Source organism: Bidens hawaiensis, unplaced genomic scaffold, assembly GCF_021521415.1.
Source record: "Bidens hawaiensis isolate Kalapana, Puna unplaced genomic scaffold, B.hawaiensis_p1.1 tig00013342_1, whole genome shotgun sequence".
In the NCBI taxonomy this organism is placed as follows: Eukaryota; Viridiplantae; Streptophyta; class Magnoliopsida; order Asterales; family Asteraceae; genus Bidens; species Bidens hawaiensis.
The window spans coordinates 431,934-459,528 of record NW_027492130.1 but is presented as its reverse complement, the minus strand read 5'-3'; positions in this window follow the sequence as shown (position 1 = coordinate 459,528).

Genomic DNA, 27,595 nt, shown 5'->3' with positions numbered 1-27,595 from the left:
GAAATGAATGAAAAATGGGAATTTAAGGTTTATATAATTATGGATCATGGGCTTAAGCCCATGGTCTCTTCCTTCTTTCCCAAGACCATAACCCATATCCATTACCCAACACTAACCCGACCTATACTAACTCCTACTTTATTTAATTATTTATCCGCTAACCCAAGTAAACTTCCCACAATTATTAAATAATATAATTAATATCATCTTAGAAATTTTGGTATGTTAGAGAACACCTGTTGACCGAGAACAAGCGTTGACCAAGAACAAATAATTCTGACCGAGAACCCAAAAATGTGACCGAGAACTATCAGATTTGCCCGAGAACTGTTGAGTTTAGACTAAAACCTACAAATCAAGCCGAGACCTAAGAAATTCTCCCGAGAACACTGAAATTTCAGCGATAAAACTGAAAGATTAACCGAAAACGATCAATTTTGCACGAGAACGATTTGATCAGTTAGATTTGGTAACAACTAAATCCCTAAATCAGTGGGATTTGAATTATTTCCAAAGAAAACTCAATGTTTGACCAAAAACGTTTCTTTTCTTCTCCGACGTACTGTTCACCGCAAAAAACAAACACCAAGACGATCAACACAAAAAAAAATTTTGAATCTATGATATCACAACCGAGCCTAGAATAGGTCTATAGGCTCTGATACCAATTTTAAGTCCTTATAATAGATCTTTCAATATGATATCAACGACCTCGTCGTTATTGCGGAATATAACACGAGATGATTCAACACCAAATAATTAAACACTTATAGAACACACCCAAGATGCTTCAAAACACACGTATATTAACGTTGGGTGCTTAAGCACAAGATTACACAAACACACATTCACCTACTCTTTGAACGGCTAACATAACCCTACATACAATATGTCTATATATAGGGACTACAACCTTGCCCATTACAAGCCCAAGCCCACCGAGATCATAGAGATCTCAGTTTACATATTAAACCAAACATAATACAAAACAAACTAAGACCAAAGTACAAACCAACTAACATAAACCCAACATGCGGTGCCTGTTGGGATCAGTCTCTCCTGCGTTTTATCAAGGACCTCGTTCTTCATAACAGATTCTGAAGTTGGTGAGGCAATAGTGGTTGTGCCACTTCTCAATATAACAGTGTTGGATGATGCATTAGGGTTTGTTATAGTGTTGCTTGGAAGAGTGCCAGGTGGTCTTTCAGACAATTGTCGGGCAATCTGTCCGATCTGAGTTTCTAGATTCTGCAATGATGTTTGTTGACTTTTTAGGTCAGCTTCATGCTTTAACAATACTCCACTAATATCAACAGCTCTTGATTCGGCCTTATTTTCTGCTTCATTTGTCTTGGTCATGATTTAGATCAACATTTCTTCAATTTTTTAGTAGCTCGGATTTTGTTGGCTAATGGAACTTTTTTCTTGAAATTGAGGTTTGGGTTCAAAAGATTGATTCATTAGCCTCTTTTAAAATCTGGGTAGAGTTTGAGTGTTTCCTCCGTCCTTCCAACTGAAATTCGAGTGGTTTCTCCATCCTGGATTGTAGTTGTTGCTGAAAAGCATTGTTTTGATGGGAGATGAAGTCAACTTCTTCCATTGCCATAATGGCTTTTTTGCAATCACACGTCTTATGAGTTCCTCCACAGGTGTCACAGGTGATCTTCGTTTTTGATAGATTGGCTTGAAGTTGTTCAAATATTTTAGAGACTGCTTCAAGCCGTGCGGTGACAAGAGTGTTGGAATAAACGTGGTGCATTCCTTTATGTGTTGGTGTAGATATTGGTGGGTTATAAACGAAACCCTTCTTTGCTGCCCTTTACATGATTTCAAATGCTTCGTTAGGTGATTTGGATCCCAGGCCTCCACCGGCGACTTGGTCGATGGCCTGTTTGTTTTGCTGGATTGTGCGTCAAAGAAAGTTTGTACTTGTAACCATACGCTCATTCCATGATGTGGGCATCTTTTTAGAATACTTTTGTATCTCTCCCATGCTGCATGTAACGAGTCAACATCATCGGTCTGAAATTCGGTAATGTTGGCTCGATAGTTGGTTATCAGGCGGAAAGTATTTGAGGAGAAACTGCTCAACCATCTGGTCCGAGTTGGTGATGGAACCAGAAGGAAGAGATTCTATCCATTCTAAGGCTTGACCATTTAGAGAGAAAGCAAAGAGTTTGAGTTTGATTTGATCTTCTCAATAGTTTTGAATTTTAAAGGTTCCGCAAATTCGTAAGAATCAAGGTATATGAGAATGAGGGTCTTCGTTGAGGTGACCATGAAACTGAACTGAATTTTCCACCATATGAATGGTGCTTCAATAATTTCTAAATGTTCGGTGATATCAGGTGGAGCCACTCCATTGCGGTAGCCTTCGAGGGTTGGCTTGGAATACTCGCTCATATTCGGCTCATTGATTTGTGCTTCCATCATTTCTTCGGTTTGATTTTCTCCTGATGCTGTGGCATCTACTGACTCGTCTTTGATTATTTCTATGGTTTCTGCAGTCCGTTTACGTATTTGTTGGCGAAAAATTCGTATCGTTTTAGAAATCGGAGAAACTAACCCAGGTCCGAATGTAGAGGACATACATGGGATTAAATCAAATTTAAACTATTTAAATTAAAAGTAAAGGTTAGTGAAAGTTAAACTAAAGGCTAGGCTAGCCTTAAAAAAATCAAATCTAATAGTTAAAAAATAAAATATAGAAATTTGTACAATTTATAAACAATGATTTAATTAAAACTTGGATCGTTCTTAGAAACGTACCGTTTCCCCGGCAACGGCGCCAAAAATTTGATGTGTGTGTGCGGTGTGTTTAAAATGGTTGGAATGGAATTTTAGCTTTCGCACAAGATCGTGTTTTAAAAATTTATAAAAGAGACACAAAATAGGCAAGTGTACCTATCGTATATGTAGAATAGGTAAGAACCAAGTATCGATCCGTGAACACAAATGTTTCTAATAATAAATCTTCATTTTACATTAATTGGAGAGTTAAATCATCTTTGATTTTCAAACTTTAATAAAAGTACTTATATATAATATACAGGTGACAAGATGAGAAATTCTAAATGAGTAAATCAATTATATGAAGGTTATCATGTAAGATCAAGAATCCACTCCCTTCTTCCTTGATGATTATTAAGTAAAAATGTGATAAACTTTCCCTAATAATATATGATAGAATAGTCCCTCATTTCTAAGTGAACATATTCTATGACATAAAAAAAAGTAGCATGCGTATTTTCAAATCCGTCCTTGCTTAATCTCGTATTAACACGAGAACGTCAATTTAAGTAGGTAAGTAGTTTAGTAAAGTTGAAAGATTAGGATTGACTTCGATTTCTCAAATACCAATTCTAACAACTTCGGGTGGTTATAGTTTATTCGCACAACCTCCCCTTCGTTGATTTAATTAGGTTATATTTACACATTCCATTAACATAGATTTCATTAAATAGCATAATAACCTAAGCAATCGTGTTAACGCTGTTATTTCAGAATTATCAAAACTAGAGATATAGATCATAGCTTATATATCATCATTTCCAAGTACAATATAAGGATCAATGTTTTATCTTGAATAAGTTATCAAGGTATTCTTTTTACCATTTCTAGTCTCCAAGAACATGAGTGAATCATGAATTATTGTTAATCAACAACCTTGATTTGTTGAGTTAAAGTGATAAAACATTTTTCATCAAAGGATAATTGAAAAATAACCATATGTACTTTACCAAACTAAATCACATGTTAATATAATCATAAAGGAAAACAAAGCTTCCTCATAGAAATTAGATGGTAAATGGAGTTATCTCATAATGAGCATGGTTATGAATATCAAAAGAGATAAAGATAACAAACACATGATCAAACTATAACAATCTAACCAAATGTGGATGAATCTTCCTTCTTCAATGGTGATGGATGATGATGATGGATGATGGTGATGATAACCACCAAGCCTTCAAACTCTCCACAAGACCTTCGATATGAGTGTAAAGTTGGTGTTTTTATAAGAGAAACCCGTATAGAAGTTTTCTTCAAGCACACCAAATGAGTGCAACATGCTCCTCTATTTATAGGTAGTATAGGCACTCAGGAACGCCCCTGTGACCATCTGTCCACTCGCATTAAATCCTATGTCAGATCGTATATGCTAGCTCACCACGGGGGCGTGCTTCCTGAGGCACGGCCCCGTGTTTTTGGGTGTCTGTTATATCTTTTTTTGTCTTTTGTGAAAGGTGACCACGGCCCCATGTTCTCTTAAGCAAGGCCCAGTGTCCAGCTTTCTAGTATTTTGTATTTTCTTGCAGATTTTTGTCTTTTCTAAAAGGTGAGCACGGCCCCGTGTTATCTGAAGCACGACCCCATGTTCTCTGAAGCACGACCCATGTTATTTGAAGCACGGCCCCATGTTTTCTGAGTCACGGCCCCATGTTCTCTGAAGCACAGCCCCATGTTCTCTGAAGCAGGGGGGTTGTTGTTGTTTTCTTTGGTTTTTCGTTATCATTTCATTCGTTTCTTCGTTTGAGGCTTGGATTCACCTGAAAGTACATTTTAACATGATAAGTAGTTATTTTAACTATATTATATGATAGAAGTTGCAGTTTTTAGAGATTATTTGATGCTAAAAGGATGTATACTTTTATATAGATCAAGTGGTACCATGTTGATTGTCAACGATACACAACTCCTCCTGCGGGCAAGGCTCCTCATTGGATGTTAGATTATGAGAGTTTATTTAAATCGTTTACTGCCATAGTTGATCAACCTGACGAAGACTTGTGCGTGCTTAGTTAGAAGATCAATTGTTTAACACACCAAGGTCTTCAACGTCTAATTATGATGATGTAACATATGATGATCTTCCTGATACGTCTGATGTTATTTCCATTTCATAGGATGATGGTCATTTTGTTGATTCCTCTTCAATTCCATTTCCAGAAACTCTTGAAATTGGTGAATCGTCTCATGATGCTGAAGAGAATCTTACTAAATTAATTGATAATGTTATTGTTCCTAGAAATCCCACTCTTCGGATTCATATTTATCATTCTCAAGACAACATCATTGGTAATCTTGATGTTGGTGTACAAACACTCTATCAAATTGCTAATATGAGTTATGTTAATGCATTATGTGCGTATGTCGATATGCATTCTTTAGGAATCATGAATCTCACAAAATACACTTTCTTTCTACCTCAAATTGAACCAACAAGTGTTTGTATGGCACTTGAATATTCTTCATGGGTAGACGCAATGCAAGAGGAACTTCAACAATTTAGTCGACCGGGTTTTTGGGATCTCATTGACAAGCCTGATAGAGTTAAGAAGCCAATTCCAACCAAATGGGTATTAAAATGTAAGAAGGATGATCGTGGGGTCATCATCCGAAATAAAGCACGTTTGGTTGTGCAAGGATTTCATCAGCAAGAAGGAGTAGATTACAAGGAATAATATGCTCCAGTTGCACGATTGGAGGCTATACGAATATTTTTGGCCTATGCAAATTTCAAGAATATTAAGGTTTATCAAAAGGACGTCAAGAGTGCGTTTCTCAATTGGGAACTTCATGAAGAGGTGTTTGTGAAGCAACCTCCTGATTTTAAATATCTGAACTATCTTGACCGTGTTTAACGGTTAAACATGGCACTTTATGGTCTACACCAGGCCCCGAGGGCTTGGCAAGGCACACTTGTTGACCACCTAATGGAAAATGGCTTCAAACGAAGGACTGTTGATTGTACTCTCTTTTACAAGACTATCTGAAAAGATTTGCTCCTCGTCCAAATATATGTCGATGACATCATATTTGGTTTACGAACGACAAGTTGTGTAAGGATTTTGAGAAGTCTATGCAGACGAAGTTTGAAATAAGCTCGATGGGGAAGATGCACTGCTTCTTAGGGTTGCAGGTTCATCAGTCTGATGCAGGTATTTTTATTCATCAGACAAAATATATGAATGATGTGTTGAGCCGATTCAATATAACTGCCGGAAAATCCCTTCGACGCCTCTTCCTATGGGTCACAATTTGTCACCGAATGAATTGGAGGATACCGTGATCCAACCCTGTACCGAGCAATGATAGGTTCTTTAATGTATCTAACTACTTCTCATCCCGATATCATGTTTGTTGTTTTTTTATGTGCAAGGTATAAATCAAGTCCCCGACTGACTCATATGGCGGTGGTTAAACATATACTTCACTATATGAGGGGTAATTTTAACACCGGATTATGTTATCCCAAGGGTGATAGCTTTGATCTCACTGCGTTTTCCGATTCGGACAATAGAGAATGCAAGATCAATTTCAAGTCGACTACACCGGGTTGTCAATTTCTAAGAAGTCGGCTTGTTTCCTGGCACTGTAAGAAGCAGACAATGCTCTACACTTCAACTGCCAAAGCAGAGTATGTGCCAGCCTCGAGTTGCTATTCATATGCTCTTTAGATCTAACAACACTTGCAGGATTACGGTTTGAAGTTTATTACTACTCACATATTTATTGATAACTCGACTACTATATATAACGAAGAACCCGGTGCACCACTCTAAGACGAAGCATATCGAAATTCGATATCATTTTATCCGTTATTGTTTTAAAAGAAATTAATTGATCTAGAAAAAGTGCACACGTATTTTCATAAAGCTGATCGGTTTACCAAAGCTTTTGATAAAACTCGCTTTAATTTTTTGATTGGTTTAAATGGACTGAAAATTCATGCAAATATCTTTAAGCTCAGAGAATCATTTTTCGGTTTGTAAAGTTTATTTTGTTTTGGTTATTTTAATATTTTGCTTTTTGGGGGAGAAAATAAGAAATATACAAAATATTTAAATATTTTAAAAAATACAAAAACATTAAAAAAATGCTCCTCAAAAAAGAGTTTTGAAGCAAAAAGAGAAAATGATAGTACATTGATCATCTATTCCCATATCTTGAAAGAAATAAGCTTAGAAGACCGAGTGCTTAATTGCATTCGTGCATTGATAGGTCTTAAACAAACTGTTAAGGTAAAATACGTGATATAAACATAAAGAACTGCCCAGTTGAAAGGGGTGTTGGTCTCTTCCAAAAGTTTTGGTAATGAAGGCATAAATGTAATAGCCTGTCATACTCAAGCCATATGTCTGTTTAATCACCAAAAGCAAAAACTCTAAAAAAATGAATCTAGTTTATGGTTAACGCTTCAACGGTGTATGGTCTTATGGCCTCAAATCCTGTATTGATGGGATGCATCCGGTTTCTGGTCACTGTGAGTCTTTATATGGCTTATTATCAGGGTATTCATAAATATGAATATTTCAAACGATTTTAGAGAGAACCCAAAGTTATTAAACTTGATCACTGTTGTACATCGTACAAATTCATTACTGACTTGATCAAAATCCGTTGTTAGTCATTCATTGTTCCTCCCTTGCGCGCGTTTTAATACCAGTAAGAAACGTGCCCCAGGGGATATAATGTATGTAAGCCTACAGATGAATTCGTGCATACCCACTCACGGTAAAGGAAGCTTGGTGTATTGCTGGATAACTGGGGTATACTTTGTAGTGGGGAATATGAGCTTAGATTGCTTATAAATCTATAAAATCTGTATTTTGATCAGCAGCATAATGGTTTAACTCAAGTTGGGATGACATGGTAAAAGTCAAACTAGGCCTGAACCAAGATTAGGGGCTGATAGTTTCTGATATTATATGCCTTAATTAAAAAATTAAATCATGTCATAAAAATACTCGAAGGTTTGTTATAAGATTTAAGTTGCCAACAATATCAATGAATGACTTAATGCCAGTTATAATAATGTCGAAATATAAAACTGAGATGGAAGGACGATTTGGTCGATATGATTTTCTGCTCAACTCACAAACATATGTATTGCTTTCATAGACTAGTTTTAATATGTATTGCTTGATAACGGGGGTATACCTTGTAGTGGGGAATATGAGCTGATTGCTTATAAATTTATAAAATCTATATTCTAATCAGTAGCATAATGGTTTAACTCAAGTTGGGGTGACATGGTAAAAGTCAAACTAGGCATGAACCGAGATTAGGGGCTGATAGTTTCTGATATTCTGTGCCTTAATTAAAATATTCAATCACATCACAGAAATACTCGAAGGTTTGTTATAGGATTTAAGTGGGCAACAATATCAATGGCTGACTTAACGCTAGTCATAATAACGCCGAAATATAAAACTGAGATGGAAGGGCGATTTGGTCGATATGATTCTCTGCTCAACTCACAAACATATGTGTTGCTTTCATAGACTAGTTTTCATATTTGTTCTTGTTTTATTTGTTTTAAATTCAAAAATAATCAAAAATATAAAAATATTGTGTTTTTAGTTTATTTTATACTTTTTTCGATTTTCTAGCTAAATGGTACAAATTTGAAAAAGAAAATACCCAAAAGATTTTCCCACGTTTTTTTAAATTCTTTTACTTAATTGTTTTAAGTTAGTCGGCTTTAAAGTAGTTGATTTTAACTTATGTGTTTTGAACGCAACGCACGTTAATGTATTGCATCATACTCTGTGTCGTGAGATTGTTAAGGTAATATTCATCAGGACACGGGTTTTCGATGCATTATTTAATTCTTAAAATTTGAAAAACAAAGTTTTCATGTTTTAAGTATTTATTTAATTCTTATTTGCTATGAGTAATCATGACGATTCGCTATCTTCATTAATAACGAATGAAGGTCATTCATCCATTATTTGTATAACGAATAAGCTTATTTGTTATCATCATTCACTTCTGCTACACTGATAACGTATGACCTCATTCGTCATTAATAATGATAACGACTAAAGAATGAATCCTGGTTGATTCGTTATGAAATTTAACTTATGATTAATTCGTTACCTTTGTTGATGAGTGAGTCAATGATTATAAAAATTCGTTAAGTTTGAATTAACGAATGGGTTCATTCGTGTTCCTTGGTTTGTGTGCAGTCTTGTCCTTTATAATGAACAGGGTGTCAATGTATCTACTCATTCGTTTACCTCGTTTATTACAAAAACAAGCAAAACTATTGCAAAATTTTTTCAGAAATCTCGACCATAACCAAACACGTTTTTGTTGATCATTTGAGATTCTTAAGGTATTAACAAGTGTACCGCAATAATTTTCGTCAAATACCATCAATTCTAGATAGGTTATTTAGTTGATTTTTTAACCAGTATAATGTATAAATCAATGAATATGTTAAAATTGATTAATTGTATCACTTGTTGATTGAGGTTGATTAACGATACTATTCTGAGTCTACTGATATGAGTTTTAGGTAGATTCACTGTTTTTTGTGATTTAATTGTTCATCAGTTTTCAAGTTTGACCTTTGAGTTCTAATTAATTTTTACTTTGATGAATTGACTCAAATTTGGATAATTATTGGTACCTATTCGTTATGGAAAACGAATAGCTGGTCATTCGTGTCAGATATAAACAAATGAACACATTCTTGAACCTTCATAACGAATAAGCCACATTCGTGTCATTATGTAACAACTAAACCTTCATTCACTCCACATAATTGACGAATGGACTCATTCGTTCATATACACTCATTATTCACTCATTCGGTAATGTGATAACAACGAATCATGCCATTCATTGTAACGAATGATACCATTCATCATAGCGAATGAGATAACAAATAAAACTTGTAATTTTAAATAGAATTCAATATTATTAAGTATAAATTGAAATTTGATTTAAACTAAAATTATATTCTATTTTACTAATACAAGGTTTTTTGTGACTACAGCAATGGCTGGCAAAATGATCCAAGATGTACCAGTTGCTGATCCACAATCTGATAAGCAACAGGAACAGCCTCCAGCACAACAACAACAAGTTCAAGCTACTCCTACGTTATTTTTTGACAAGAATCACAATATTGGTGCATTCGTACCGGAGAACTTTGCGGATCACAATATTGGTGCATTTTTACGCCGATCCCGGATCTACTATGATATAACTGCTCATGTACCTATACATTTTAGCATGATCCATCCTGGTGTGATACGTCGGGTGCTGAGGTTTGCTGATAACATGGATCTTCCATGTGAATTCAATAAGACAATGATACAAGGATTAATTCAGAGGTTGTTCTATACTATATACCTTGAGCGTTCCCAATATAACAAGGCGTACATGTGCACTCCATACAAGTACTTACTACACGTCCTGATACATTGCCTTGGGGAAAGAAAAGGTGGTTATGATGAACGTCGGATAATGTTTCAATCCAAATTTTTTCGCGCTTATATTGAACAAACCGTTCAATTTCTACCATTTGAAGGAGAATTGTCAGGTTAAGAATCGCCGCAGCAAGTTCTTAATGTATCCGCAATTCGTACAGCTAATTATACAAGATCTGATTCCTAATCTTGTAATCAATCAGACTTTGAAGGATGATTTGTTAAAGCTGGAACACATGATAGTTGATACAATGAAGATATGAAGACTTATAAGCAACGGTCGCTTAAGGACCATCCAAGGACCAAACATCTAATTGCTCATTTGGTAAATCTCGATTATGTATGCCCTTCTAAAGATCGTTGGATCTATGACGACTCAGATTCTGAATGTGTAGAGGGACCAGGTGGGAAAGATGGTGATGATGGTGGTAATGATGAGGGTGGAGACGGTAAAAATGGAGGTGATGGAAAACGAGCTGAAGTTGAATCATCCAGTTCATATGCTGCTCATTGTAAACGCAAGCGCAAGGAAAAGCTTCAAGAACAACCGACCAAGCGTCGGATTAGGCACGGTTCAGGTGTGGAGATAGTTCACAAGTGCCTAGCGCGTCTGTGCCACAAAGGCCGGTGGTGTCGCTTACTGTTAGCACCCTGGCAGTTACTCTTACGTAGACTACACCATCATATATGAGGTTTGGCTCGATTCCTCAATCGATACTATCTCTTATGCCTACACCTCCTGTGACATCAACAATAACTTCTCCTGCTACTAAAATGATGCCGACACAACCTTTGGCCTTATCATTTATGAGATTTACTCATCCACAAGGCATGGTGCAGCCTGTTTTGCCAAACTTTCATGTCTTACCATATGCTCAGCAGATGGACACGCTTCTCAACTTGATTCACTTATACGAGAATCAAATGGCAACTGATCGTAAACAACAGGACCAGAAGTTGATGAATCAATGAAGACTGATGAGTTATATCTCTTATTCTAGAAGGAGACAAAAGAACTCCATGAGATTGTTACGTCTTAGAGGGAGAAAATAAACGAACAGGAGGATATCATTCTTCAGTTGACATGTAAAGATGACGCGTTGAAAAATCTAAAGAATGATGATTCTGATAAGGATCCTGATGCTGCTGGTGCCAGTGGAAGTGAGCCGAAACAAGCTCACAGTTCATCCGCTGCAGGTACTAGTGGTGAGGGCAATGATCGATAGATAGTAGTTTATCAAGATATTCTTAATTTCAAGCCTATTTAGTCGATCAAAGCCAATACCATATTATTTATGGATTATAAAAAGGGTGTGGTGATGAGTACTACCAATGCGGATGAGATCGAGGAGGGTGAGTTCATTGATCATGCGCTGATTCGTGATCAAATATCTCTGTTATTAGGTTTAAATGATGAAGAGTTGGACGCATTGGAGGCTGAGGAAGAAGTTGAGATAGTTAATAACGAGGAAGTTATGCTTGATACAAGTATTCCACATGGGAATACGTCATTTATTTATGAGGACGTGAAGATTGAGACTGAAGAAGTGGCGACAGAGGAGTACCCTGATCTGTATACACGGTCAAATGTTGATCAGGATGTTCCATCATTTATCTAATAACACGTTAAAACTGCCGAAGATCATCTCGAGAAGACAACCAAGAAAAAGGGTAAAGTATCAGCTAGAGGGTCATGTTCGTTGGATCCTGACGCTGAGTGTTGGTTCGGGAATCACAACAAATCCTTGACTTCGAAAATTATTGAAGCTTATTGATATGTTGATCAAGAACACAAGCTGGATGTCAGTGCACACGCTAAATTAAATCAGAATACTACGTTCAAACTCGTTAAAACTGTCAAAGGTGACATTGTATCTTGGTTATATGATTCGGAGTTAAAGGTATGTATTATTAAGTGGGAGAACGGCATTCAGTACATTCAATATATTACTGATGTTTTCTCACTACCGAGGTGGGACGTGTGGACGCTTGCCAATCGGCCATTCATTAAGCATGGTGGAAATCAATTAGCAGGATGGTTTCATCAAAATCTTCCTTTTGAGGTCAACCATGGTTTTAAATGCTTTAAACCGCAGGTGCCAACCAGGAAATACATCAATGAGATTTATCCTCATACTGGTTGGAGAAAGCTCATGCTTAAAGTAAAGCAGCGAAAGACTATGAAGTGAGTACCGGTGAAGACCTTTCCGCAAGATCTTCATCTGTCATTTAATCGGTGGTACTACGACAACAAAACGGGCGAGATGGTCATTGTTTTGGGAAAAGTGATGAAGACTAACTTTATACGAGTCGTAGATCCTATGTGGCTTGTGAATCTCTCAGAGACAGACAGTGACATTTTGTTCCAGAACAAGATACTTTTTGCAAAACGTGAAGACTATGACTGAGCTATGCAATTCCAATGTGTTGTTCATGTATGTCACGCGTTTGGGATTCGTAGTTTTCGTGATTGAAAGACAAAGAGGTTCAAGTAATTAAAGACAAAGAGCACGAGATGAAGGGGTGTTTGTTAGCGCACGGTTTTGGTCGTCTCAAGTCTTTGTAATCGTTTGTTTATTATTATTATAATGTAAGGGTATTTGAGAAATTACAAGCCCATTCGTTAAGTTTTATGTAGTTATTCGTTAAGCCTGTTTAAGAAATGATAGTTATTTTAGTATTCTTTTCCATTCGTTAATGATGTTTTTACGAATAGACCTTAATCGTTATTGATACGTATCCATTCGTCATGGAATGTTGACGAATGGGGAATAAAAAATGAGTCATTCGCTATACCATTTTTTTATATAATGTAATGAAAACGAATGAAGGCCATTAGTTATGGAATGTGTAATGAATGACATTCGTCTTCTATTTATAGGCTGATCCAGCCTACATAATTTAAGTGTGTTCTAAGTATTCTCTCTAAGCCGTTACTCTGCCCATTTACTCACTCACACACTTCTTTCATTAACGTATCAATCACATACACATATCAAATAATTAGATCCGTAAGTTAATCGATGTGATTTGATAAATCGATTGTACTTCAAGCTCTCTCAATTTTGACTTTGGTGTATAAGGCCCCAGTCTCGGTGCCCTACATTCGCATTGGATTTACTCATAAACACTGTTCTAAATATCAGAGTTAATTAAAACTTTTCGCGGAATATAAAACTTCAACCGTATTCTACATAATCATTCAAATCTTTTCATAACAAACAAACTTTTGTCTATAAACATAAATAAAAAGTCATTAAAACATAATGACATTCTTCTGAAGATGTCAGCCTCTTCGGTCCAATGTCATATGTCTTCATTCAAGCTAGTTGTCATAAACTATTTACATGTGTGCATACTAAAAGTCAGTTACGCTGAATGAGTTCTAGTTAATCAGGTAACATACTTTACATACATATATACGTATTTGAAGGTACCTATTACATACTTAACATATTTATCATTACTCCATATATATATATACATACATACTTTCATTCTTTCATGCTTTCTTTCTTTAACATAAACTATACATACATAACTATCCTTACATTATAAAGAGCATTTCCCCCTACATACCTCGGATATTATTAGGGTCTGGTGCCCTTTCATCCTTGAATATGATTAGTGTCCGGTGCCCGTCATCCTCAGATATAATAAGGGTCCGGTGCCCTCCATCCTCGGATATTATTAGGGTCCGGTGTGCCCTTCTTTCCATGCAACCATACCATCATACATTGATTTCATTACTTTCATATTTATGTAATTTCATACATACTCTTAACATTTTCTAAATCATTCGTAGATCATTCATACCACATTCATATATCATTCATATCAAATTTACATATCATACACTTACCACTTAAGGTAAGTGTATTCACTAATCACATCGAGTATGCACACATCCCCGAAAACATAACAAGAAAATGGGGCTAGAAACTCACATGGGTTCTATTCCTTTCAGAGTTAATGGTAACTCATTTCCTTAACTGGGTGCGGCTAACTATATAACAACTACAAGTATCAGTTAACTAGCCCTAACTTCATCATACTTCTATGTTAATGTAACCACTAACTAACGAGGGACTGGGAGCAGCTCCGCTAGCAGCGGGGTCTAGGGGAAGCAGTCCGTAGCAGGGTCCAAGGGGCAGAATCCCTGGCTGGGGTCGAGCTGGCAGGTCAGCTTGGAAAAATTTTATTTTTATTAACAGTCCTTTACTAAAAATTCATTAGAAAACTTGAAGTTTGAACTAATATAATCGAATGACCATTCAAATCCAATGGAGATTCTAATCGAATTGAAATTCTAATTGAATAACTACTCTAATCGAATGGAATTTCTAATCGAATGGAGATTCTAATCGAATGACCATTCGATTCGATTACTTTTTGGCACATTCGATTCGATCGCTTTTATATCAATTCGATTACTTTTTGGCCCATTCGATTCGATCACCTTTCTATCAATTCGATTACTTTTTGGCCCATTCGATTCAATTACTTATCAACTCGATTCGATTAATTTATTGTATCAGGTTTTTTAAAGACCCGATTCATATATGGTTTCCATTCTTAACACTTTCCAACCCTTCCTCTTGACTCGTTTTGCCCGTCTTGCATAAGAAACGAGCCTTGGTCTATAACGACAGCGTTTTCTTCCAATAACTCGGTCCACACATTAACTGTTTGTCCCGTTTCATTCTAAAACATCTTTTACGTCCAAGTTAATATATTTTGTATTTATTTTGCATAAAAATGCCTGATTTTCCATAGTATCAAATCTTAGGGTAAACCGACCTTGAAAGCTTAACCTTTAATCTAAAACGTACCTTTTTGGGTTTACTTCTAGCTACGGTTTGGCTCGATTCGTGAGTATGGACATTTTCCTTATTTGTATGATGAAGATCTAGCACAAAACCTTCTTGGTTCGGATTCAAATCTGATTCGAAACGGAGAGGAGTGTGTGTGTGTGTGTGTGTGTGTGTTTTTAGTGTGTATGGAGGCTAGAAGATGGAAATCAGGGTTTTAGGGTTTTAGGGAGGTTAAAGGGGTTTATATACCCGTAAGCCCATGGACCTAAGGCCCATCACCATCCCTTATTCCATCTTTTATTGACCAAGCCCACACTCTATTATTTTATTTAACTAAACTTAGTATTAACATACCCATAAGTAAACGAAATTTTCTTTTATTTATCATTATTAAAAGTAGGATGTTACATGGTATTGGTTTCTTTTTTGATTGGGATAGCCCACATGGTAGCTTTTCATTTCAAATCCATGTCTTCCAGATCATCCACATCAATTTGTTCCAAGTCTTCTTGCCACACATGCATTGTAAGAATCAGTGAACATTAAGAACAAGGCTTGGTACTCATTGGTCTGTGGAGTAGAGTTTGGAACATAAGAAGTTTGGCCACTAGCAACAGTTGAAGCATCGTCAACTTTAATCAGGTATACATTAAATCTAGCTTGGCTTGTCTGGCTGGATAAAGGAGCAGAAACAACAGAAAAAACTCTTAGAGACTCAACAAATTCATGTGGTTCTTCTACAACGGGAATTTGTTGTTGTGGTCTTTTATTTATATTCTTCATACAAGAAACAATATCATTAGCAACATGAAAGCATGGTTTATCTTCCTTAATCATATGGTTTTCAATCATTTCGTGTTCAGCAGCTTGCAAGAATGCTATGACAACATCTTCATGGATAGGAAGTTAGCATTTTCTTTGATGAATTTTGTTGTTGTGTACCACTCTCCAGATATAGATGACAACAATTTCGTGTTTAAGTCATTAAAAATGTCCACAAACCTTTGTAGAACAGATTTCAATCTCTCACCTTCTCTGAACTTGAATCTATTAATTTGTTGCTTGAGCCTGTCTTTCTGTATATCTCTCACCTTAGTGTTCCCTCTAACATGTCTATCACATCATCATACATAGCTTTCGCAGATATGTGATGTTGAACACTAGTGAGAATTTCCCAAGATAACCCAAGTTTCAACATGGACAAAGCCTTATCATCCCTTCTTTTAATTTGTCTCCCTGTGGCTTGGTTTGTATTTGTACCGGTTGTAAGGGCATAAGGGCCCTCTGGGTCAAAACTTTTCCAATTGTGCAACATTTGGAGGAGTTATTACTTTCTTACGCCGATCGAGGATATACGAGCAATTTCTACGAATATCCTTGTATTTTACAACATTATTAGACCTTTTTGGGAGAAAACTTAGTATGTGTCAACTCTGAATCATATTACTGTTGTGGTTCAAAGCCATAAGATCATCATTACTCCTAGATTATTCATGATGTATTATTTTTCGGTGACAATGATGATGATGCTTATCATTTTTATAAGGAGTTAAACAAGGGGTTATTTGGAAGATTGAAGTATGCTGGTAACTTAGATGCTTCTCAATACTACATGGCAAATCTCTGTAAGCAGTATGAGTACATTTTCCACGTGTTGATTGTTTGGGTGGTAGAAGAGGCGTTTTGAATAATGTTGTATCCTGCTTCAATCGGCTATGGCGGCCTTGTTGTTAAACAAACGGTTTAACTTCTCAAATTTGGTGTTCTATCACTTGAAATAAAATTTTACTACAAAGACAAATAAGTTCCTTATTTGCCCATTGTTCCTTTAAATGATTATCGACCACTTGGTGCCTAACTGGCCTAAAGATCTGTAAGGCCCCGAACCCGGTAACCCTACTTTAGCGTCGGATTTACTCATAAACACAGTTCTAAATATCAGAGTTGATTAAAAACTTTATGCGGAATATAAAACTTTCATAAAACATTACATATCGATTCATAAACATGTCTTAAAACGTTCCTCTTGTCTTTCAAAATCAAAACATAACTTAATAAACATATCAGATCTTCAGATGCCAGGCTTTAGTCTTCTGCCATGTGTCCTCCACTCAAGCCAGCTGTCTCAATCTACTCACCTGCGTGCATACTAAAAGTCAGCTACGCTGAGTGAGTTCTAGTTAATCATACAATACCATACAATACCTTATTACATACATACGTACTTAACCTCATAACTTTCTTTCATACACACATAAGTACTCATACCTTCATTCTTACTTACATACTTTCTTTCTTACTTACATACTTTCTTTACATTCATAATCATACGTTTTAAAGAGCCTTTCGCCCTATAACCTCACAGATATTATAAGGGTCTGGTCCCTAACATCACAGATATTATAAGGGTCTGGTCCCCAACATCACAGATATTATAAGGGTCTGGTCCCCAACATCACAGATATTATAAGGGTCTGGTCCCTAACATCACAGATATTATAAGGGTCTGGTCCCAAACATCACAGATATTATAAGGGTCTGGTCCCCAACATCACAGATATTATAAGGGTCTGGTCCCCAACATCACAGATATTATAAGGGTCTGGTCCCTAACATCACAGATATTATAAGGGTCTGGTCCCAAACATCACAGATATTATAAGGGTCTGGTCCCCAACATCACAGATATTATAAGGGTCTGGTCCCCAACATCACAGATATTATAAGGGTCTGGTCCCTTGTTTTCGAATATTAGTAGGGTTCGATTCCCTCTTCGTTACCATACAACCATACATCATACCTCGAGTATTATTAGGGCTCGATACCCTTTTCGTAACCATACAACCATACAACCATCGCTTCCTTCTTTTATCAACTTTATTACGTTCATACACGTAAACATACATATCATACTTACCATATTTATAACGTTACAACCTGACAGTACGTGCAATATCCGAAGATCGTTCACGTGCCATCAAGCAATCATTCATACATATCATACTTACCATAATTATAACGTTACAACCTGACAGTACGTGCAATATCCGAAGATCGTTCACGTACCATCAAGCAATCCTTCATACATATCACATATATCACATATGGCATACACTTATCACTTAGGATAAATGTATTAACAACACATCAAGTATGCACACAGCCCCGAAAACATAACAAGGAATGGGGCTAGAAACTCACCTGAATACTGTTACGCTCTCCGTTAATAGTTATTCCCCTCTTGAGCTGTGCACGGCTAACTGTATAATATTTACACGCATCAATTAGCTACTACTACTTATGTTGCGTTTCTATCTTTATATGACCCACAACGAACGGGGGTCCGGGGGCAGCGCCCCTGGCAGCGGGGTTCTAGGGGCGGCAGCCCCTAGCGGGGTCCAAGGGGCAGAGCCCCTGGCTGGGGTTAAGCTGCCTTAACACATTTTCCATTAGGTTTTTAATTTATTTTATAAACGAACTTGGCTTCAGGCGAAGTTAAACCTTAGGCGAACTTGGCTTCAGGCGAAGTTATACCTTAGGCGAACTTGGCTTCAGGCGAAGTTAAACCTTAGGCGAACTTGGCTTCAAGCGAACTTAAACCTTAGGCGAACTTGGCTTCAGGCGAAGTTAAACCTTAGGCGAACTTGGCTTCAGGCGAAGTTAAACCTTAGGCGAACTTGGCTTCAGGCGAAGTTAAACCTTAGGCGAACTTGGCTTCAGGCGAAGTTAAACCTTAGGCGAACTTGGCTTCAGGCGAAGTTATCCTTAGGCGAACTTGGCTTCAGGCGAAGTTATCCTTAGGCGAAGTTACGCTTGAAGGCGAAGTTACGCTTAAAGGCGAAGTTACGCTTGAAGGCGAAGTTCATCAGGCGAACTTAATCTTGCAGGCGAAGTTGTCGCGCTGCAGATCTGTTTGCCCATAACTCCTTCGTTTCTTAGCCAAATAACTCGATTTTGGTACCCACGGAACCGTATGATCGGCGCCTACAAACCCCAACCATCAAATCGGCCTAAAATCGACGTTTTAGGGGTCCGATTTGGGCAGTTGGGTTTCGGGTCCGGTTAACCCATCCAATCCTAACCATTTTCAGTAATAATAGCTTTGTTAGATTAGTTCTTACCTTACCAACTCAGATCTATCAACAAATCTCGGGTCTCGGCTTCGAATCTAGATCGGTTAGAATGTGTGTGTTTTGAGGGTGTAAGGAGTGTGTGTTAGGGAGTTTGGTGAGAAATGAGATATTTTGGGATTTTGGGGGTATTTATATCCCTGAAATCCCATTCTCATTTAACCTATCTCAATTAACCCAAGTCCATAACCCACTTCCATTACCCGACACTAGCCCGACCCATACCAACTCCTATTCTTTTATTTATTTCCTGATAACCCGAGTAAACTTCCCATCTATTAATAAGTAATATAATTAATATTACCTTTGAAATTTCGGGATGTTACAAGATCCTCATATCACTGCTGATGTTATCAATCTGGAACATATGAATGAGGATACTATGAATAGGTTGGTGGTTTATCAGGGAAAGACTGATGCTACAAGGTTAAAGTTTAAACGTTTTATAGGTCATCTTGCCAGTGAGTTATAGCAGCCACCTCCGAATGATCGTTGGATACATGATGCTTCGGACTCTGATAGTGAAGATCATTGCAAATGTTATCAATCTGGAACATATGAATGAGGATACTATGAATAGGTTGGTGGTTTATCGGGGCAAGACTGATGCTACAAGGCTAAAGTTTAAACATTTGATAGGTCATCTTGGTGGTGAGTTATAGCAGCCATCTCCGAATGATCGTTGGATACATGATGCTTCGGACTCTGATTGTGAAGATAATCAAAGTGGTAGGTATTGGTGGTAATGATGGGGGTCCCGGTAGACATGATGGTGGTCCTGATTGTAATGTTGGTGGTAATGGTGGTGAGGTGGTTCTTAACAAAGATGCTAAAGGAAAATCGGCTGCTAATGACGATCCTACAAAGAGAATAAGAAGGGGGTACTAGTGTCTCTATACAGGAACCATAACAGGTTGTTCCTTGAACTATTTTTGTTACTGCTCATGCTACACCAGTTGCTACTACTACTCTGAGTACTCAAGTGGTTACTTTGGTGACTACTACATCTTCAGATCCAAGATTCTTAAATATTCCTCAACCAATCTTGCAACATATCCAGACTCCATTCCCCCTCTAGTGCAAGCTACTGTAGAAACGAGTCCAACAATTTCAGTTGAAACTATGGTGAGGCCTACACAGATGCTACCTCATCCATTTATGCTGACCACGAGGTCCTGTGATGCCTCTTCCTCCTAGTTTCTATACTTTATCTATTCAGCAACAAATGTTTCACCTTATGAACCTTGTTCACTTACAAGGTACACAAATGAATGCAGATTGGTTGTTTCAAGAAGATATGAGAACACATCAGAGAAGGATGATGAGAACGATCCAGTACTTCAACCGTGAAAATGATCAGTTGAGAGCCCTAGTACTTGATCTAGGGGAAAAGATAAATAAAAACAGCATGAGCTGATTCTTCAACTATAATGTAAAGAAGACATTAAGGAAGTTGAAATATTGAGATCATGACGATGATCCTAAAGCGGGCCAGTTTAATCAGCAACCATGTGCCTCAACATCTGGTCAATGCCTGCTGAGGGGGAGTCGAATGGAATGCAGTTGGTTGTTTATAAAGATTCTACCGAGGTGCATGGAATGCAGTTAGTATGCTTAAAGTGAAAACTATTTTATTTGTTGATATGAAAGGGTTGTCCAAAGTATGGTGTAAGAGGACTAGATAGAAGTAGGCGAGTTTGTTTATCATAGTTTAACTAAAGAACAAATCACCATATTGCTTAATTTGAACAAGGAGGATGTGAAGGTAATGGAGAAACAAGTGAATGTTGAATTTGAGCATGTTGGAGATGTAGAAGTTGAACTTAGTATTCCATCTTGTGATACTTTCTTTGATGATGTAGAGATAGAGGATATAACGGCCAAGGAATATCCTAATATAATGCTAAGATGTTTAACAAGTGGCTAGAGACTATGAGACACGCTCAGAAGCAAGACTACATACACTCTAAGCTTAGAATATCAGCATACCAGATGAAGAAGTTCATCAATGTCAAGATGGTTAAAGGTGACATAGTTTCGTAGATGTACGAGCCGGACACGAAAGTCTGCATTATCAAATGGGAGAATGGAATTAAGTACTTTAATCATTTCACTGATATTCTCACCATGCCTCGTTGGGATGTGCGTACATTAGCCTATCGATCGTTCATGAACCATGGGAATAACGAGTTAATTTATTGGTTCTATCGACATTTGGTTCACGAAGCTCATCATGGTTTCAACATTTTCAAGCCCCAGGTTCTAAACTACAATAATACACGAGAATGATACTTGTACGGGGTGGAGAAAGTTGATCTTAAAAGTTAAGCCGCCCCGCACTCTGAAGAAAGTTCCTTCAAAGATAATGCCACAATGTTTTTACAAGGAATTCAGTTGGTGGTATTATTATGATAAAGCCAGTGAGCATGTGATCGTGCTAGGTTCTGGAGACAAGATAAAGTTTATTCAGGGTTTCGATCTGATGTGGTTGGTCAACCTATCTAAGTCTAAAAACGACGTTTGCTTCAATAATCATACCAGATGGGCATACAATAAAGATAACGAAGTCGCTATGGAATTCCAAAGGGTCATTCGAACGTGTTATGCATTTAGAGCTCATACGTGTGCTGACTGGAAGACCAAAAGATTCAAGATGTGAATAAGTATGAAGCTCGAGCCAAGGGGAGTTTGTTGATACATTAGTTGTCGTCTCGTTCTTTGTATATTGTTTTTCGTATTTCTAAAAGTATAGGGACCAGTTTTGACAATTACGTAAAGGTCATTCACTATGGGATGTTAGCGAATGAACATGTTTTAGTTTTCTCACTCGTTAAGTAATGTTAGGGAATGAGATGTTAACGTATAACGTCATTCGCTAGGGGAATGTCTAACGAATGGCGTAGTGAATGTGACGAATTCGCTATGCATGTATAGCGAATGAGTATGTCCCCGTATATAGTTTGTAAACATATTCAAATTATAAATAGTGATTATTTTATGAACTTCTGAGTCATTACTTTGTCCAATTGTTCTTTCAAAACACACAATGAGCCATAATCGTTCATTATTGATCATATCATAGACTACATCCAAATGTATCGTGAATCATGATGAACATCGTGCCTCCTCAGTATTTTTAACAAGGAGATAATATTTGGATTAGAGAAGAAGGCTAAGCGTTCTTTTTAATAAAACGCTTCTACAATAGGATTTATGAGAGAGAGGAAGGGAGGGGTGAGAGGGGTGTTTTTGCTAGTTTTTATGGTTGTTAGAAGTGTAGCTTGACAGTAGCTTACGTAGCCACAATTTTTAAATGACGGTTATAACAAACTTAGATTTACACTTAGATTTAAACTAGAGGATTCACAGTAGAATCCCTATACCATCCTCATGCCTATAATTTAGACATGTTTAAGGTTTTTATGAATTTTTGGCTATCACTCGATTCTCTTATTTAGCGAATTTTTTGCTATCATTCGATTCTCTTATTTAGCGAATATAATATAAGGGAGTGAATAGTGCATTTCTATACGTTAAATTACAAAGGGAGACAAAAATGATGAGAAAGATTTATGACCAAACAAAAAAAAAACCCTTAAAGTTAAATTTAAAAAAATAATAAAAAATCATAACTCATTTATATATATATTAAAGCAATAGGCTTTATCTCAACTTCCCTTCTTCCTATTGGTTGTTGTCTAAAATTTCCATATATATCTACCACCTCTCTAATTTTCATGTTAATAAAATAAATAAAAAATAAACTAAAATAAGATACAATTAATTCTATTTAATGATTCTCTTTAAATCTTTAAATTATTCTCTTTAAATTTAATTATGTTTAATAATCGTTTTTGTTATAATTGTTCTTATTTATCAATCCACAATATAATTGTTATTATTTATCAATCAACGAGTTTTATTACTTGTGTTATTTTTATTATTCTGTATACTATTACATAACTTAACCTAGCACCTCAAATCAATTTTCCTCTTTAATTCTTCCATTCTCATTGACGGTTCCTTCCTATACCACATATGACTACCTTCAGTTCATTTATCTGTGAAATTTACGTTCCACCATCGATGAAGATGTTCACCATCAATGTTACCTCCGGTCAGTTTAATCATCACGCTTCCTACCATGTTTAATTTATTTTAAATAATTAATTGATATTTCATCCTTAATTAAAATTCAACCATATGAAGTAAAAATTCATATCCGTAATCAATAATTGTAATTATTTGTAAATTAGGGAAAGATGAATAAAATTTATTAACGAAAACTTTAATTACGGAATTTCTATATTTTAATATGTTATTTTATATTATATATCATTTGATTAAAGTTTTGATTAAGCATCCTTAAGGGTTGCTATAAATACGGATTTTGACCCTTTTACTAATTCATAATTAGTCAATCAAGGATTTTAATATATGAGGGTCATTCTAATTTTAAGTATATGTTAATTTATAATTCATAATTATAATTTATAATATTATCACTTACCATGTGTTATATCAATTAATAAGTTGTTAAATTGTTGTTTAATGTTGTTTAATTATATTATAAATACTGATTTTGAACCCATTGGGTGATTCAAAATTAGTCAATCAAGGATTCAAAATTAGTAAATCGGATTTTGACCGATTAACTAATTATTTTGGGAAGATTTGATAATAAATTCAAGATATACGGTAATTATTTAAGGGACTAAATTGATGATTAATTATATTAATGTAAATAAATAAATTAGTAACTTATTTTCTTAATAAGTTTATTCCTTATGTTTAAATATATATTTAAATAGTTAAAGATTTAAACATATGAATTGAATTATTTTGTATTTATTTGTATTTATAATATACTTTAATAACATTACATTTTATTAATTCAAAATTTCAAAATCCGTTAATGCTCATTCCATAATTGTAGTCCATGATTTGAAAGCTAATTCAAATTCCCTAAATTTATGTTTTTTATTAATTTCGTATATACATTCCTTTTTATTCAAATCTTCCAAAATTTAATCCTTTACACTATCACACCTCATGACTTATATAAATACCTCACCTTCACACCCCATGAGTTACACTATCACACCAAATATAGCTTAAACGACTTATTTTTTGTCTCTAAGGTTTATATTTTCTGTCACCCATTTTGTTTTTTATTTTTTTTTTGTTAAAAGTATTATTGTTCATCAACAAATGTTTTATTTATTTTTATATTTTCACGACCAGAAAGATGGAGCCAACAAACATCACCATGTTGAACCAATTGGATGTTCTTAACAATGATTGTATTCTCAAGCTTCGTATTCTGAAACTTTGGCTTCTCAAGGATAATTCAAAGCCCGGAGAAGATTGGTCCATTGAAATGATCGTGAAAGATGAAATGGCAGTGTTACACATTCATTAATTTTACTATATTTTTCATGCAATTTTCTACTAATGTTAGTAATAATGTTTCAGGGTAATAAAATGCAAGCATATGTAACGAAGCCATGCATCCCGAAGCATGATGCATGTCTTGGTCAGAATTGATCTTTGATAGTGAAGAAGGCTTCCCTTGGAGCCAATATGTCGACTTACAAATACAATGACTGTCCACACAAGCTTTGTTTCACAGCCGAAACCCATCTATCAAATTCCTACGAATTTGAAGGTCACTTGTATGGATTGAAGTTTGTTAGTTTTGATGACATAAAAACCAAAAACTTTTCCCAGAATGGAACTATTGGTTAGTTGTGGCTTGAGTCAATATGTGGAGTTTGTGACAGGGCTACTATCGCACTATTATTTATAGTTTTGTTTTTAGGTCATATAGAATTTTATTATATTTTAGTTTTTTTTTTGAATGACCAACAAGTTATATTGTAGCTTTTAAACTTTCAATCAATTATTCAAAGTATTACCATAATTATATTATTATTTATCGGTATATAAATGTATAATTAATATAACTATGACAAACATTTAATTGTTGATTTGACTAACAGTAATGATTTCTTTAATTACATATCAATATTAATATTTGAATAATTATATTTTAATATGTTTATAAACTTCTTATATAATATTATTGTTACGAGATTTTATTACTTTCAAACAAATTAAACTTAATCAAATTACTAAGTCATTTAAGATTTCTCAAATTTTGACACACATATATTTTTTATTTCTAATTTTACTTTTTTACTTTGTGGTTGATTTTTATTTTTATGGTAATGGTGTCAACAAGTGGATTCATAAACATTCAATTGAGTATCTTTATATTATTTTATGCGATTGTATTCATATGTGATAGGCAAAAACAAGAATAGTCTAAGGATCATAACAATACTTGCATTCTTATTTGATCATTCTCAAAGAAAGTTGAGTTGTTCAGTAAATGAAATAGTTTCATAAGATTATAATTATTTGACTTTTACATATTCCATTTTTGGATACATTTCAAAAACAAAACATTTATATAAAATTATTCGTTCATATAAATACAAAATTTAGAATATATTAACATATTTTTATAATTGACGTTTTTTATATAATTTTCTCCTGTTTAGCACATGGGTCACTAACCTATAACCTATTAAAGCATATATTTTTTAACATGTTTTTTAATTTTACAAGGTTTTTGGGCATGCAACATATAAATTAAATAGATTTTGCATCTTTTTTTCTTAATGTATTAGTTTGGTTCATGGTTTAAATAAAAAAAAGATGATTTAACTTGTAATTTTACTCTTATAAATACCTTATAATTCATAATTATGTTTTTTCTTAGAAATAAAACTTTTTACAATTCATTATAGTGTATAACATATGCATATATATGACATATTATATATTTTCCACTTGTGTGGTAAACGGTTCTTTGATTTACTAACCAGTGTTGAACATTTCTATTTTTATTTTAAGATAATTTATTTTTTACAACCAAATCTTAGTTTTTGTAAATTTATATTTTAAATCCGTGAAAATGTTTAGTTTCCTAAGTATCTTTTTTATACACACAAAATGTAATATAATAATATCGGTATGAATGTTTTATTTTTAAAATAAATCACACCAAATTTTGGTTAGCCACTTTGAATAAATAGTGCATAAATATAAAAATCTTATTAAAAAGTCATAAATAAATATTATTATACGAAATAACTGTATTTGCGTATTATATATCATAATTGTCATGACTCAAGTTGGATCATTAAACCATCATTTATTATTTTTAATATTTTTTTATGAACAATCTAAATTATGAGTAAATTAATTAAATTATTTTTAGCACATAACCATTTTCTTACGCAACGACACAAAAATAAGTTCGGAAATGTTAGATAAAGAAATAATGAATTACTTGGAGACAATGTTGGATTCTCAAAATCCTTTGGTTCAAGGATACTGGATGGTAAGTGATAGTTTTAAAAACGATCCCGATATGGATTTAAAGTTGTGCATTATTGGAACAAGGCAAAAAGATGCAAGGACTTACAACCTGCCAAAAACTTCTAAGTTGCAGCATTAATCGTTGATGATATTGGTGACACAATAAATAAGTGCGATATAATTGTAACAACTCAAAGCAGATCTCTAGCAAAAGTTGGAATATATATGAGAGACCCGTCTTACTTACGGTCAATTATATGTTCCTTTTTCAAGAGTGAAGAGTAGAGATTGTATTAAAATGCATATTTTGGATAAACAATGTAAAGTTACAAACAAGACAACAAATATGGTTTATAAGAAAATATTTAGTAGCTTATGAATTTGTAATTTTTAAAGTTTTAAATTATGTATTCAAATAATGTAATATAAATCTTTTGTTTTAGTAAGTTTATATTTTTAAGTAATTTGTTTACATAGGAATATGAATTGCAAATATATCAAATAGTTTTCCACATAAACATATGAAACAAACTTTTATCATCTTAAATATATATGTCTTTTGTTGACGATTTCTATAATTCCACCCGCGTCGTACACGGGTCAATAACCTAGTAATATAAATAAAAAACTAAAATGTTTCCACCATGATGAAAATGCCAATATCAAAGACACAATGATGAAAATGAACAAAAGACATAATTATAATTAAATAAAAGACACAATATATCGCAAAATATAACACAATGCCGAAAAAAGATATAGCACAATGTTGAGTAATATAACACAATATAAATAAAAAAAGACACAATGTTAAGGAAAATAAACACAATCAATAATGAAAATAATCACAAAACACAATGCTAAATAAAAAGACACAACAACTTTTTTCACTTACCATTGTGGTTTTTTTATGAGAACGAAAAAGATGGTGGAAACATGTTTGTGTTTTTACTTTTTTTTGTTTTTTTTACTTTTTTTTGTTTTTTTATTAAATTGTGAGTTATGATTTTTTTATTTATTTTTTTTGAGTGGTTTT